A 13395-nucleotide genomic window follows, 5' to 3' on the forward strand; every position below is an offset into this window, starting at 1 on the left:
TTTTACAAAGGGATGGTATGAAGTACAAATAAGCAGAGTTCTTTCGAAGAATCAGAATGCAAAGTGAATGATAATTATTTGGTTAATTCGGTATAGATGCATTTCCAAAAACCTTCATCAAGATCCTTCACCAAAGTGTGCTGAAGAAAGGAAGCATGAGATACGATACATTCTCAGACATTAATACATAGTTGAAAGATAAACTTTAGAAATCGGGGTAGAACTTGAAATGGTTGTTTTCCATTTTCACAAGTGGAGTTATTTGACTTCGAAGGTTCTTCGAAACTTCTTCGAGGTTTCATATTCAGACCTATGTCACTTTATATCTTGAATTTTAAAATAGTAAATTAATGAAAAGAAGTGAATAGTGGGGATTTAAGATCAGCAGATGATGCGAACCAAGAGCCAGTAACAATGGGATGCAGAAAGTTCTCTCAATACAGAGCAATTTGGCAATAAATGGTAGAAGAAATTCAATGTTAAATGCAAGCTAATGCCCCGGGGAAAAAAAAAAAAAGGTCCTCATTCTAATTATACAAGTGCAGCTCTGAGTAAGTCATAACAACTACAGGAGGTGTCTGAGTTCCTGGGGTGATACTGTATGCATATGTTAGATTACTGCTGAGCAATGGCAAGCAAACAAAGTATTTGAAGAAGGAAATGGAGAATAACTCAGAAATCATGATGTAGTTATAATTGTGCTGCAGTTTCTAGATCCAGATTTATGAATTTGCTTCATATTTTGAAAACTGAGTTATTCTAATTATGCTCTTAAAAAAACCTGTAGAAGTGGGAAGTATAGCGACAATATATGTGTGAACAAAAATAAGTGGCTCCACAAAAGTATAGCGACAAAATATGTGTGAACAAAAATAAGTGGCTCCACAAAAGAGGAAAGTGAATAAGCTAAGGATACTTTAAACTGGATATGAAAAAACTGTTGGCAATATGATATGAAAGCTTATGAAACAGTAGTGTCATGGAAAGAACAAATACGGAGCGATTCCTCTCAGTCTCTCCCAGTTTCAAAGCTCTGTTGCCCAAAATGTCATTTGAAGGTGATAGGAACAAAATCAAGAGGAGAATTCTTTTTCATACAGCAGTAACGAAACTTTGGAGCTCATTGCCATGAGATTATCTGGAGTTGCAAAGTTCAAATAGATTAAAAGAACAAACAAACAAACAGAAGAAGTAATCCCAGGAGAACATTTAATGGAGAGTCAAGTAATTCATGTGTTCGTGACATAAATATATATATATATTGATAGGGGTTGCCATGCCACAACAGTCACTGTCTCAGTAGCAATTCTCACTTTTTGGAAATTTGAAAAAGGCAGTAAAGACAAAAGGACATTACATACACAGCTAAACTGTATGTCAGTCAAGTATAAACAAGTGTGAGCATCTGCTTTTCATGACAGACGGGCACTAGCTTCAGAGTGCTCTGCTGTGAGAGAGGAATGGAATCCATAGGCCTGGGGGAATGGTGAGTTGTGTGCCCCCGAGGAAGGAGTCTCTCTCTGTCAGTTGCACTTTTCAGTTTTGCCACTCCTTTTTGCAATAGTCATATCTAAGTTAAAAGTTGTCTCTATCCCAGGTATATTGGGATCACAGAATAAATACATTCTATTTTTTCACTGAAATGTGAAATGTTATTACTGGATGAGATCTATCCCAGCAGAGACTTGTGATCTGTAAGCAGGTATCTGGTATATGGCAGCTGCCTATATTCCTTCTATACACAACAGAATTAGGTCTTGCCACAGGATTTTTCCCATCATAAAATACAATCCAGATCTACATAATGCCAGTACCCAGTTATACAGTACCCAGTTATACTCGTCAATTTGCATGGAAGTACCACTAGAGACAGGGAGCATTCAAATTTGTTCAGCATCAGAGTCCACTGTGCTATGGCGTTGAGTTAAAGTGGTATTTCTGTGTTGTTTTTTGTCTTTGTTTTTGTTTTTCTGCAGAAGCTTTCGTTCAGAAGAATGCAAGAATCATTTATGCAGTGTGGATTGCAAATTAACCCTGCAGTGGAAACCACTTCTACAACTTCAGCATCAGTCTTTTCCCACAGTACATCTCTGCATAGACTCATGGAATTGTTTGAGTTGGAAGAGACCTTTAAAGGTCATCTAGTCCAACCCCTCTGCAATGAACAGGGACAACTATAGCTATATCAGGTTGCTCAGAGCCCTCTCCTGCCTGATTTTGAATACCTCCTTGTCATAAAAAACTTATATCCAGTCTAAATCTCCCCTCTTTCAGTTTGAAATCAGTATATATGTGTGCACATATATATGTGTAAGTGGTCATAAAATTCTGCATAGCCCAGAAACTGTTTTAGACACATTAGTTCAGAACTGTCATATTTAGCTTAAAAAATGATAAACCCCAAATGTATTGTAAAATACATTACTACTATAATGTATATAGAAGGTAGTCACAAGGGAGAATAGTATGTTAGGAGTTCTCTCTGCTTTTGCTTGGTTCTGCTAAGACATTGTGAGTATGAAAGAAAAACCATTAAGAGATTAGCATATTAATTTCAGCTTAACTTCTGCCATGACATGCAAGCAAAACTTATCCTATATTAGTTGACAGCTTTCATGAAATCTTCAGAATGGTGAACAAGAAAATGGAGAAGAAGGTATGGCTTTCCAAGTAGACTTTGTCAAGCAGTCAACAGTCATACTAAAGGCTGAACTGTGTTATTTCAAACTGTAGCATATATACTTCACCAAATAAGGGACCAGCCAACTTATGTAAAAGAATAACCTGCCTCTGAGCAGAACTTATTAGCCTGGGCACACTTCCACATTAGCATGTCCAAACAGTCTTTGGACTGAATGTATCTTCCATTTTGCAGCTTAGAAAATGAGCTAAGCTGTTCCACAACTGTCTCCACCTGACTACATAGACATGCCTTCATCGTATAGCTTGGACCAAGGCCCTTCCCCAGCTTGCTGACACAAGCTGGCTGTCAGCTGCACTTATTCCCAGCTGCCGTGAAGCAGCCACAGCAAGTTGAATACAGTATTTACACGAATGTCATTAGGTGGGCATTGTTAGAACTCAAGGAAAGGTAGGTTAGTTTCTAAATTTCTAGGTTCCTTAGAAGGTGTTGTGTGAAAGTGAAGAGCTTTCTGTCCTTGATTATTTTTTGAAATAAGAGCTGTCTGCAAAAATACTGCAGTTAAAACTTCATACAGGAAAGTATAGAAAATTCTATCGTTAGCCCTATAGAACAATCAATCTCCAGTGAAATGCAAACTCTGCTTGGATGAAGTTTAGGAGTTTTTTTCTGAAAAATACATTTTCATTTCAGAAGCACCTATAGTTCAGAAGAGAAGGAAGAAAGAGCCTCTAAGTCTGCAGGGACCCTGCTCTGGTGAGTAGCTGAGCTGAACAGAGTAATGATTGTAGTTCTGGAAGATTTTATAGGGAATGTACACCTTCCCAAATCTTGAGTGCATATGCTTCAAAGTGTTCTTCTCCTCCCTTCTCTTTTCTTTATTAAAAAACAAAGTATTTTGGATTTCACATCTGGAATGTATGTGATAATTTCAGCTTTACAGAGACATTTGTGTAACTACATTATTTCACGCTGCAGGGGAACTTGATGTATGCCCAAAGCTAAGAAAGCCACATAAATAAACAATGACAATATTAGAAGGAAGAGTGAAGATATGACTCAGCAAACAACAAGCAAACAAACAACAAAAAAAACCAACAACACATACCCCACAAAGAGATAGAGAGAAGTAAGGGGTAGAAACAAGAAAAAGGTCTAAATAGACATTGATTACGAAGTTACTTCCTTGTTCATGTTTGGGACATGTAAGGGGAAGGGAAAAACAGCTTTTCTTAATGCTGTGTAAACATTAATATTGATGGTTTTATAGAAGTAAATCTAGGTTTCTCAAGGGAGAACTGTACAAACACTTCTTTGCCATTTAAAGTTGAAGTTCATATGGAGGAGAGTCACAGAAGTCTCCAGCCTGTACACCAGGGGTGTTCAATAGACCAAACATTTTTGGCGACGTTCCTACTCAGATGAGTATGTCAGTGCTGTTTGCTGGGTTATGCAACTGACTATACTGAAGCAGAGGCAATGAAGCAGGAAGCCCAAAATGTTCCAGAAGACCAACTGGGATTTCCCCTGCTGCTATTGTCACTGCATAACCACTATTTTTAATTTGACTAGTGTATATGAGTTTGCTTGTCCTTTTCTAAACTTAGACTGCTTCTGAAGAGTTCGGGCATTGCTGGTGAGGTTTTAAATGAGCTAGGTTTTAAAGATGCTAATTGCATGTCCAGTGAGGAGAAAGCTGGGAAAGCACAGCCTTGTGTGTGTTATGCATTATTGTGATGCTTGGTGGTGTGGGGAGATACTTGGCTGCGGTATGAAGGTGGTGGAAAGCCAACTAAAGCTGGGAACTGTGCTTGCATAAACCAAAAATTAGTTTAGCAAAGGTACTGCACTGTAAAATGATGGAGCAGGCAGTGTGATGTAATTTGTTGTTACTGCAGAGGGATGGGATCCAGGATGCATTGATTTCTAGTGTTGTCCAAGCTATACACAGAGGATTGAGTCTTGCCAGGTACTAAATGTCCTCTTTCTTAGGTTCTTGCCTATTCAGGATCTTTCACCTGTTTTCAACCAGACATTTGAACTTATAAGTATTGTTAAAAACATTTCTGGCTTGCAAACTAGAGGTTTTGTTGGGCCATTGTTTCTGAGTTAAAAGAGTTACGTGCACACACACAAAGTCTTCAAAGCAATTTTTTTGAGAACCGAAATCCAAGAAATATGCTTTTTTGTGTGTGTTTCAATTCCATGCTGCATCAGTATAAATCTTGTTACATATCTCTGCAGGGTATCTCTGTGCATGATAAAAATACAAAGCAATGTTAGTTGTATTGTGGCTGGCTTGCTGAGGAAAAGACCCAGTAACAATGACAGTAACAATATATTAGTTGCATATGAAACTAGGACTTAGAGTTCCCAGACCTTGACTCTATGTACTTTCCTCGGGCCAAAGGGTTAATTCAAGGATAAAACATAATGAAAAATTTTGACCGTGTTCATGGTTAATTGAATTCAAGTGTTGAGTACATGATCTAACACGTGACTCAAGAATCTGGGAGAATGTGATGAGTACTAATACAATCTGAAGTTTGGAAGTGACTAGCAAGTACTGCTGTGCACTCTCAAATAATTGTTTTCCAGTGATTTGTAATTTGTTCCATTGTTTCTGTGGCATATCTCATGCAGAATTCTGGCTCTCTACTAAGTCCCTTGTTTTATCATTCCTTCTTCCCTCTCTATCCCTGACCCTCACTCCTACTGTCTCCCCATCATAAATTCTTGAGTCAGTTTTACTTTCATTCCACAGATTTCCCATTCTTGTTTCTACCGTGTTTTCCCAGTGGTATCCTCATGTATTACCTTCATGCCCCTTTGTAACCTGCAGCTTCCTGAAACAGAGAGGAGAGAAGGGGAAGGGGATAAGAGAAAAGGAAAAAAGAAAAGGGAAATGGGAAATAAGGGGAGGGAGAAGGAAGGGGAAAGAGAGAGGATGGAGGAAAGAAGGAGGAGAGCAGAGGAGGGGAGGGGAGGGGAGGGAAGGGAAGGGAAGGGAAGGGAAGGGAAGGGAAGGGAAGGGAAGGGAAGGGAAGGGAAGGGAAGGGAAGGGAAGGGAAGGGAAGGGAAGGGAAGGGAAGGGAAGGGAAGGGAAGGGAAGGGAAGGGAAGGGAAGGGAAGGGAAGGGAAGGGAAGGGAAGGGAAGGGAAGGGAAGAAAAGAAGAAAAGAAAAGAAAAGAAAAGAAAAGAAAAGAAAAGAAAAGAAAAGAAAAGAAAAGAAAAGAAAAGAAAAGAAAAGAAAAGAAAAGAAAAGAAAAGAAAAGAAAAGAAAAGAAAAGAAAAGAAAAGAAAAGAAAAGAAAAGAAAAGAAAAGAAAAGAAAAGAAAAGAAAAGAAGAAAAGAGGAAAGGAAAGGAAAAAGAAAAGAAAAGAAAAGAAAAGAAAAGAAAAGAAAAGAAAAGAAAAGAAAAGAAAAGAAGAAAAGAGGAAAGGAAAGGAAAAAGGAAAGGAAAGGAAAGGAAAGGAAAAAGGAAGGAGGAATAAAAGCCCAGCTAAAATAAGCTCTTGGTCTTAGTCTGTAACATGGCAGAAATGCAGCTATAGGTAGGAAAAGCTCTGCCACTCCTGGCTGGAAAGTGTCATCACACCTTTTGGAGTTCCAGCCACAAAGTACTAGCAAATCAGTCCCTCCTTAGGACCGACATAGAGATCTTTTGAAGTCAGAGGCCCTGGTTAAGCTTTCTAAGTTAAGCTTGGTAAACTTCTCACTGAACGCAGGAAAGGGCATATTCACAACACATAACCTGTCCCCATACAAATCTCAATTAACTTCTCTGAGGTGTGAAGTAGTGTGGCTGTGCAGAGAAGGAGATGAAGAAGGTGGTGAACAGACACGAGCCAATGTAATCTGGCCCTGATTTTGGGGAATACTAGAATGAATTAAGGGAGGGAAAGGATGAGTAAGGAAAGGAAGGAGAGAGAGAGGAAAGGTGATCTCCAGCATGTATGTGTGACTGCACAAGGTAAAATAAGATGTCAAATTTCAACATTAAAATAGCAAACAGTCAGTGTACTGCTAAGTAATGGCAACAGAAAACTTATTCACAACTGATGCTATCAGTACCCCCTCTTTTTAAATATGAATTCACCATTTAAAAATTATCACGGTGTAAATAGCAGTTGAATAAATACAACACTGTGAAAAATTCTGACCCATTCACCTGGAAAGATATTGTTTGACTGCTAAAAGTATGAGTTTCGTCTACAAAACATGGATAATTCTTTCTCAGTGGACCTGATCCTGCAAAGTATCATTTGCCCTCTATAGGAAGCCCCTACATAGTGTGGCAAAACTATGTGAATTGGTTTCTCAGTCCCTGGAGTGCAGATCTTCGATATATCCATTTTATTTGGATTCTGTGTTCAGCATCTTAAATTTCCAGTCTTTTGTCACTGTAATTTATGTTCTCATGTATTCATTTTGCAGACACTATTTCTGTTGATCACTTAAAATTTTGGCATGACTCTGAGTAAAGCATTCAGCATTATATACTGCATACCAGATGTGGATTAACTAAATGGTGCTCATGTTTCTAGGAGCCAAGATCCAAAAACATACTGAAGTGTAATCATTCAACATAAAAAAGTGTATTTAAAAATGTGACCTATCACTCAACCCTTTGCCAGAAACAGTTTTACACAGTAAATTATTCAGTAGGGGATGATCGATATTTTGTAGATTTTCCCAGGTCCTTACACTAAATAACATAAATTATTTCTATTTTCTTTCATCTGAAGGATCTCAAAGTGCTAGACAAACTACTGTGTTAGCAGTAGAACATTTCTATGGTGAAATGTGGCAAATGTTCAGTGACAAACAGGAAATATGTGTGCCATTTAAAGACGGATTAAAACAAAACAAAACAGCAACAAAAGACAGCCTAGGATCAGGATGAAACTTCTGGGACGATTAACTCACTGGATTTGAACTTCTGACTCACCTTATGCAGCTTGGATATTTAACTAAAAAACTTAGTTTGCTAACAAAATGGAGAGGGCAGCACTCTGGAAGCCAGGCAACAGCCTGAGAAGGCACAGACTGTGCAAATATCCCTGCAGAGCACTGCCATTGCCTCTCACTTCTGGTACTATCTTTGGCAGACAAACTCAATTCTGGGTAGTTTTGCAATGTGAGTAAACACTCAATTGAAACCAGCATTATTATTGTAGTTAAAAATGTTTTAGGTTTAATGATGCTTCACCAAGTAGACGTTGAAGTACATTCATTGCTAAGTGGGCTCTAAAAATATAAATGTACTATCAGTAATGAAGTAGACTGGGGCAGTCTATAGCAACCCATGCACTTTGAAAAAATGCTTTCAGGAGGAAAGCATGGTGCTGTGGACAAGGCACGGGAACTGCTCCAAGCATAGGGCAGTATAGCAGGGCTGCCACATTTCTGGTAGAAACTGGAAGTTTGTCAGAAGATGCCCTTGTGCGGGTCTGTGCTTCTGAACTGACCCTGAGTAGAGGAGCTCTGGATTACAATTCCATTTCTAACCTCTTTCTCTCCTGATCTGAACTCCTGAGCTTCCCATCCTGCCAGTGACCAAAGCCTGCAAATACTAAAAAGCCTTTTCCATTGAGACAAGTTTTCCATTCCTTCCAGCTTCTTCTTTTTTTTTTATTATTTTTTATTCTACAACAGCTGCAACAACACCAGCTCAGAATTTTCTTGCTCTGTGCAACCTTTACTCCACAATCTTCTCTGAGGGCAGGAATGGAGGATATATAAAAAAAATAAAAGGGTGTATGAGCAATCTCACTGCAAGTGAAAGGAAGCAGAAGCAATAGTGAAAAATGACAGTGTGAAAAGACAACACCACAATTAATATGTATGGAGTGACCATGGGGAAAGGAGAGGTGGAGTTTGAGGACTTGAGAGAAGACAAGAATGCTGGTATAGAGTCCCAAGGGTTCAGATGATTTTGCTGAGATCAGAGATGAAGCAGTAGAAGGAAACAGACATGCTGAGGCACCTTGGGAAGTCTGTTTGCCACTTGTTACTGTGTGAAACCAAGGGAAAAGTAGGATTTGGGCTTAATTTACTTTCAACTAACACACACTAAATAGCATTATGCTGTGCTAGAAGGCAAGTCTTTGGTCAGTATGAAGATTATAATCTCTGGCTTCCTGTGGAGCTCATATTAGTCAGCACTGGCTGGATATGGTGCCACTGGCTTTCAAATGCAAAAATCTTTCCTTTTCAGAAGTATCTTTGTGAGCCACAAGTAAAGGCTGGGAGAGGTTTGACAGACTTCTGTGCTTGACCAGGGCATATGCTTGTTGTGATATAGTTCCCAAGGTTTGTTGCTCAGCCCTCATGGCCTTGGTAAGGACAGATGATTTTATCCCTATAATCCATACCAGCAGCTGACTCTTGTAGAAACATAAGGCAATAACATGATTACTGTTGATATGGCTATTGTTTGTATCTTGGTTATTTCTGTAGCCATAATTCCAGGTCACTGTGAGTACCTTTTAGATCATCTTCACACTTTGTTACCTTTTTTCTTCTCACTTCCATTGTCATGACACTAGAGGGTGACAAAATTCCAAATGAGAGCCACAATGGAGCCATTTAGAACTGGAAACTGGAAATTAAGTGGAGTTTCTTAACACCTAGGCAAGTCTTTCAGTAAAACAGACAAGAAGATTCAGCATTGCTACTGTCAGTTGAAAATAAGGTTGTAATTATTAATGGACAATACTGAAGCAGGCTGTTCAGAATGAATAAAAATCTGTAACCAGATTTCCTGGGACTTTTCTAGGGAAGACTTGAAAAGAATGGAGTGCTATTGAAAATTCAGAGTAGTGAAGTCTGCATTTTTAGAAGACGTGAAATGGAGAGAAGAGAAAAACATAATCAAATTGAGACACTAGAAGTATTGTTTCTAAAATGAACAACAGTTTTCAGTTCTGGAATTTGTTACTTAAAGAAAAATAAAACTTTTGTGTATGTAATATTGCTTACAAATGTGAATACATTGGTTAGGAAATGCAAAAATTCCAGTTCTTGCTATAAGTACTGTATTCACAATAGGGAGGAAAAGAACCTTTTCTAGAAAGATCTCTTGCTCTGTTGCTTCCTTTTGTGGATATATGTTTTATTTTGTATGTGAAAAGAAGGTTTTGGATACCTATTGGTCTCTATTGTAAACACATCTATGGTGTGAAATTCAGGATTAAATAGCTCATATTTTTGCTTCCCATTTCTATGGCAGGCTATGGAAATATAAAGCTCCATATCAAGTCTTGTATTGCTGAATATATGGTCTATTATGTATGGTAAATATTTGCATTATTTAAAAATACTAAGAAATGATACTGTTGGATTTATTTCCCAAATTTTGTTTGTAAGCTTAAGGTGACTATTTAAAATGTAATTTGCATGATATTGTCAGCTCTCAAGGCCTTATCATGAAACTGAATAGAAGTTGCAGTATTCCAGCAGTCAGAAGTGTGTAAATCTCAGCTTTCATTTTGGCAAAATATTTCCAGGCTCCAAGGCAGTGGAAAAGGAGTGGAAAAAAAATGAACCCAAATTTCCAACATCTGAAATGTAATGAGAAGAACATCACTTTGCAATTTTAAAATGTTATTTTAAATTTTATTATTACTGTTGGTTTTTTTTTTAGGCAGGCTTGTGATGTTTGGGCTCTTATTCATGACTTTCAGTGCTTGCTGCTGGCAATAAGGCATGCAAATGGCATCAGTCTCCTCTAGCAGTCATCACTGACTACACTGAGGGATTTTCCCCACCCTTAAAAATGAGCAGATGTGTAAACCAGTCCAGTGGAAACTTTGGGAAGAAGTAAGAGTTTTGGTTGAAGATTCTGGCTCCTATAATCACTTAGCCAAAAGCAATGACGTTTAGTGGCTAGAATAAGAGGCAGACATTTGCAGTCACCAGCACTAAGCCAGCACTTCACCTAACAGAGCCAAGCCTCCTTTGCTCCCCCCTCTCTTTCTGCACAGGCACCAGCCATCTTGCGTCCTCCTGGGACCTATAGCAGCTTTAGGCAGGTAAGCCAGGATACCATTTGCAGGACATCAGTGTGCAAGAGAAAGCAAAGGTTGGGATAATGTACACTTCCCCTTCTGCAGGAGGGAAGTCCCACACTGGCCGCAGTGCAGACATTTCCTGCTCTGGATAACCCCAGCAGGAGAGAGGCCAGTCACCTCCTTCAGGGTCTTCTCTGCAAAGGTGCAACAAAGAGCAGCTTGGTGTAGAATGTGGGAGTGGAAGAGAGCCCCTTTGCACTTTCGCAGTCCACCTTTCACTTCAGTTTTCTGTCTAAATTAGTAGCCCTACCATAAAAACTTGTTTTGATATCCTTACAGTCCAACAGAAACATTGGTTAAAGCAGGAGAGGAGAAGTCACTTGCAGATGCATACAGCCTAACTGACAAGGGCTGCAGCCATCCTGTCTCACTGCAGGTGCCTAGCTAACATGCATGCTTGAGCTTGTAGCTGCCTTTTGCCTTGGGATAAGCAGTGACCACAAAGTGACTGAAGTCTTCCTGCTTGAACTGGCCTCTGTGACCAAGTCTGACGTTCACCACAAAGCTTGTGCCTTCCTTGTGTTTTCCACACAAAGCCACACTATGAAGCATTCTTGAGTAAATGTAGATGTAACGTTTGTTTTGTGTAGTCTGAGTGCACTAGCAGCTCTGATTGAATCTCAGTTGTAAAAGAGGGGAGTCACCCAGCAGTGGGCCTGAGAGGAGGAGAGCGGGTTGCCTTTAGGCAGCCCAAGTGCTCTGCCCTAGGAAAAGCAGCAATAGCAATTAGGTAATCACACAGATGGGTTACATACCCACTGGTGGTTTTGGTGAACTGAGGAGGAATAACGCTAATGTGCTCAAGATGCTGACCAGAGAGAATGAGCTGCATTTGTATCTCAAAGGCTGTGTCCAAGGGAATATAAATGGAAATCACTGAAAAGTGAAGTAACACAGAGTTCAGGGCAGATGGGACACATGATTTTGCTGCAGAATCTAGGACATTTGAAAGGAACTATAGGTGAGACATCAAAAATTGTGGTTAAAATTATGCTGTTGAGAAGAACAGAAAGGTTTTTACTTGCTTGCAACTTTGTGTTGCTATATATACATATGTTTATTTAATGATTTATTTTTAAACCTCTTTAGTGTTAAGTCTATGACTAGAGGAGACTGTTGGCAGTGGTGAGGTACTTGATTGAGGTATCCATTGCACACCCACTGCCACAGGGCTCCTGGGTGGAGCACAGAGCCATGTCCCCAGCGTGGGGAGCAGACAACAGAAAAGCACCCCAGGAGCCAGCTGTGGTCCAGATCACCATCTGCACATAGAAGCTACTGGGCCAACTCTGCTGCTGCTGTCAATGTTATAAAGCAGTAGGCCACCAGATTTTTCAGTGTGTGCTGTGCAAGTCTGGTTTTGCTCACACAAATGGTCCCTGGGAAAGATCATTGATATGTTTGACATAAGCCTCCAGTGGAAGGCATGAATGCAATATCTTGCCGGTTTATTTTATTCAGCAAGCTTATTTTCTTTTGCTGTTTAAAGGAAAATGCCTACTTCCTCCCAGACAGTTCCTGTCTGTGGCTATTCTATTTTTCATTATGAAGATGGGAAGCTTTTTTTACCCCCATCTCTGGACAGTTGCTTTTTGCTTTCTTTTTCCTAATTTTTCAGTATTTACCCACCAAAAAACACCAACCCAAACTTAAAAAACAACAACAACAACAACAAATCTGATAGTACATTGCTCTTTGTGTCTTGGAATCTAGAGTGTTCTCCACCCACCTCTAAATGACATTTTGCCTCAGAATGAGTTGCAAATTGTTCATAGCATTATTAATGTCAGTGTTTTTAAAGTTTGTCTAGTTCTCTGCTTTGCATAGGAGCTATGGTATATTGGAATATTTTCCTAGAACTGTATTAAATACAGCTCTAAAGATACTTCATAAAGACATGAAGAATACACAGTACAGAAAATCAATAAGGACCTTGTAAACTGAGTAAAGCTGTTTTTTTTTTAATCTGACGGTAGGAATAAGATACAGTTCATGATTTTGATTTCTATGGCTAATAGAAGACTTAATTTTCTTGAAGTTATCTGAATAAGCATTGTGACAAACCAGCATTTAATCTTATGATGATACAATTCTTAAACACGTTGGTGTCATCCAGAAATAAAACTTTGATCTTGAGTTTGTAAATAAAAAAATCATGTCAGTAAGAAATTGTTTCATAACTGTCAAGTGGTTTGACGGTTAGTGACATGATTCTTTGCTGACATTTGCCATTTGTTGTCATTGCCACCTTTTTGAACTGGAACTAATGTGATCCATAGCCTTCGTGTTCCTTCAGAAGCATGATTCATCTAATACTGGTAACTAGCGCTTTGCCTGCTCTCAGATTGGTCCATGGAGGTAGCAGAGCAGCCTTATCTGCTGGCATCTTCTCTGTCCCCTGGCTTAGTTGCACAAGGCACATGGATGAGGCTGGGTGCTATTGTGCTCCACGTAGCCTTATAGCAAGCAGCTTTGGCTTTGATATAGAAGCCTTCAGATTACAAGAGGCACAAAGGTGATGCATACCCATTTTCTCCTTTCCTACTGCGTGGTCATGTTTAGGTTGATAAGAGTAGAGAATCCTATCATACAGACAAAGAAGTCCAAGAACACTTTTCAGGATTCTTCAGTTGGTATTACTGCTTGATCTAAGGCATATTACAGATCCTTCTTTAAGCA

The sequence above is a fragment of the Cyrtonyx montezumae genome, unplaced genomic scaffold (assembly GCF_038088225.1).
Source record: "Cyrtonyx montezumae isolate F1298 unplaced genomic scaffold, pur_monq_1.0 scaffold_8, whole genome shotgun sequence".
Lineage (NCBI taxonomy): Eukaryota > Metazoa > Chordata > Aves > Galliformes > Odontophoridae > Cyrtonyx > Cyrtonyx montezumae.